A 3,619-nucleotide genomic window follows, 5' to 3' on the forward strand; every position below is an offset into this window, starting at 1 on the left:
GGAGTTCTGGTTGTTTTTGTGGTTTGGTTTGGTTTCTAAGAGATGAGATCTCACTCTGTGGCCCAGGCTGGAGTACAGTGGCACAGTCAACCTGGAACGACGACAACCTGGAACTTCTAGGCTCAAGCGATCCTCCCACCTCAGCTTCCTGAGTAGCTGGGACTACAGGTGTGTGCCACCATATCTGGCTAATTTTATTTATTTATTTTGTAGAGACAGGGGTCTTGCTATGTTGCCCAGGCTGATCTCAAACTCCTGGCCTCAAGAGATCCTGCCCCAGCTTCCCAAGTGGATTTCTGTTTTTTAATGGCTATTTCCTTTTCCCCCTAACATTTACAAAATGCTTACATATGCCAGACACTGTGTTTAGTGCTTATGTGGATTCTCTCATTTAATCCTCAAGTAATTCTCTAAGGAAAGTACTATCATGTCACTCCCATCTGAGAGGACTGAGGTTCAGTGAGGTCCCATGAGGTCACAGAGACAGCTTTTAAACTGTGTCAAGATAGCCAGAGCTGGAAAGCAGAGCTACGCTGATTGCTCACTGGACATGGAAAAGCAGCTTCTCTCACGCAAAGGTGTGTTCAGCAGGTTTCCCTGGGTTAAAGGAGAAAGGCTGGATGCAGGATAAAAAGAAAAATGCTTTGCTCCATGAACGTGGATTCTGAAGGGTGTATTTGACTGAGGAGACAACTGTAAATTCCCTTGGGAATTGGTCCTTGCTCTGATTATTGCCACAAAAGTCCTGCTGTCAAACAGATTCAAACACATTTCACAATTAATGTGAAGAGGCTCCAGTTACACCGCAAACGAGTGTGATTGCTCCTCAGGATTAAGGATGTTTTTCTGTGGCTGAACTGAAGCATCTGTCCCCAGGGCTGGAGGCTGGGTATTGCCACAGCTGACCTTCTCTCCATAGTAAGTGTCTCCCACCTGCCCCTCATGGCCAAACAACTCGTCAGGGGCTCAGGGAATGTGGACTGGCCTTAGAATGAGAATGTGCATGTTGCCAGTTCTCAACATCATTGTTTTCAAGGAAAGCCTCATTTGTGTGTGTGTGTGTGTGATTTTTTATTTAATTTTTAAAATTTTTGTGGGTACACAGTAGGTGTATATATTTATGGGTTACCTGAGATGTTTTGATACAGGCATGTGAGGTGAAATAAGCACATCATGGAGAATGGGGTATCCATCCACTCAAGCATTTATCCTTTGAGTTACAAATAATCCAATTACACTCTTTAAGTTATTTTAAAATGTACCATTAAGTAATTATTGACTATAGTCACCCTATTTTTGCTATCAAATAGTAGGTCTTATTCATTCTTTCTATTTTTTTTTGTACCCATTAACCATCCCCACCTCCCCTCCACAACCTCCCCCACCTACCCTTCTTAGCCTCTGGTAACCATCCTTCTATTTTCTATCTCCATGAGTTCAATTGTTATTTTAGATCCCACAAATAAGTGAGAACATGTGATGTTTGCCTTTCTGTGCCTGCCTTATTTCACTTACTGTAAAGACCTCCGGTTCCATCCATGTCGTTGCAAATGACAGGATCTCATTCCTTTTTATGGCTGAATAGTACTATATTATGTTTATGTACCACATTTTCTTTATCCATTCATCTGTTGATGGACACTTAGGTTGCTTCCAAATCTTGGCTATTGTAAACAGTACTGTAGCAAACATAGGAGTGCCAATATCTCTTTGATACACTGATTTCCTTTCTTTTGGGAATACACCCAGCAGTGGGATTGCTGGATCATATAGCAGCTCTATTTTTAGTTTTTTGAGGAACCTCCAAACTGTTCTCCACAGTAGCTGTACTAATTTACATTCCCACCCTTTTCTCCACATTCTGAAGAGCATTTGTCATTATCTGTCTTTTGGATATAAGCTATTTTAACTGAGATGAGACGCTATCTCATTGGAGTTTTGATTTGCATTTCTCTGATGATCAATGATGTTAAGCACCTTTTCATATGCCTGTTTGTCATTTGTGTGTCTTCTTTTGCAAAATGTCTATTCAAGTCTTTTGCCCATTTTTGATCAGATTATTAGACATTTTCCTAGAGTTGTTTGAGACCCTTATATATTCTGGTTATTAGTCCCCTGTCAGATGGGTGGTTTACAAATATTGCCTCCCATTCTGTGGGTTGTCTCTTCACTTTGTTGATTGTATCCTTCACTGTGCAGAAGCTTTTTAACTTGATGTGGTCCCATTTGTCCATTTTTGCTTTGGTTTCCTGTGCTTGTGGGGTATTACTCAAGAAATCTTTGCCCAGAACAATGCCCTGGAGATTTTCCCCAATGTTTTTTTATATTAGTTTCATAGTTTGAGGTCTTAGATTTAAGTCTTTAATCCATTTTTTGATTTTTATATATGGTGAGAGATAAGAGTCTAGTTTCATTCTTCTGCATATGGATATCCAGTTTTCCCAGCAACATTTATTGAAGACTGCCTCTTCCCTAGTGTATGTTCTTGGCACCTTTGTTGAAAATGAGTTTATTGTAGATGTGTGGATTTGTTTCTGGGTTCTCTATTCTGTTCCATTGGTCTATGTGTCAGTTTTTATGCCAGTACCATGCTGTTTTGGTCACTATAGCTCTGTAATATAATTTGAAATCAGGTAATGTCATTCCTCTAGTTTTGTTCCTTTTGCTTAGGATAGCTTTAGAGATTCTGGGTCTTTTGGGGTTCTATATAAATTTTAGAATTGTTTTTTCTATTTCTGCAAAGAATGTCATTGGTATTTTGATAGAGATTGAAAACTTCATTTTATTAGAGAACTGCAAAAGCAAACACCACCACTTGATAGAGCCTTCTTCCTTGCCTCCATAGGCTCTTGCTGCTGCTTATCCTCCAAGATGAATCTGAAAGAGAAAACAACTGCTCAGTTGCTACAAATCATAGGAAGACTCTGGTGAGAAAATCTCCATAAAAGACTTCGGAAAAGATACATGTCTTAAGGCAGAACTTGAGGAAAAGCAGAAGACTTGGCACAGAAGCCGCAGAAGGCTTTTTCCATGTGTAGGAACTTGCAAGGATGGCAGGAGGCTACAGAGAGCAGACTTGAAACCCTGTGAAAAGAAGAAATAAGCAAAGCAAGAAGATAAGCCCTGGGAGAACAGCATGCTTCCCAGTGTCTGCCTCGTCCTGCACAGTAAGAGCCAGGTCAACTCCAGGAAATAAGCAAGGCCTCTAAAAGGAAGTACGACCAGAAAATACAGCACAACTAGGAGCATATGGAAGGGATCCAAGAAGTGGAGACCATCATTCGGTAATAGAATCTGCTTTGGAGATGAGAGAGCCTAGAAGGATGCCCAATGCCCAGGCGAATACAGATTGCTCAAAATACATTCAATTTTCAAATAAGCCACTTTGGGAATTTTAAAATTATTATTATTAATATTATTTATATATGTTATATATAAATATTATTTATTATTAATATTATCCACATTGGGGTACTATTCAGCCATAAAAAAAGAGGTCCTGTCATTTGCAAAACATGGATGGAACTAGAGGTCATTATGTTAAATGAAACAAGCCAGGCACAGAAAAACAAACATCACATGTTCTCACTTATTTGTGGGATCTAAAAATCAAAACAAT

The 3,619-nt window shown here is 39.6% G+C and overlaps 1 long non-coding RNA gene across 1 annotated transcript; it reads left to right on the forward strand.

Moving 5' to 3' along the window:
- Positions 1-550: 550 nt before the first annotated feature.
- LOC115834693 lies at positions 551-3,108 on the forward strand. The gene is made up of 2 exons (XR_004029580.1): positions 551-918; positions 2,846-3,108. It is a non-coding gene; the product is annotated as an uncharacterized LOC115834693 (long non-coding RNA).
- Positions 3,109-3,619: the final 511 nt, after the last annotated feature.

This window comes from Nomascus leucogenys, chromosome 4 (assembly GCF_006542625.1).
Source record: "Nomascus leucogenys isolate Asia chromosome 4, Asia_NLE_v1, whole genome shotgun sequence".
NCBI lineage: Eukaryota > Metazoa > Chordata > Mammalia > Primates > Hylobatidae > Nomascus > Nomascus leucogenys.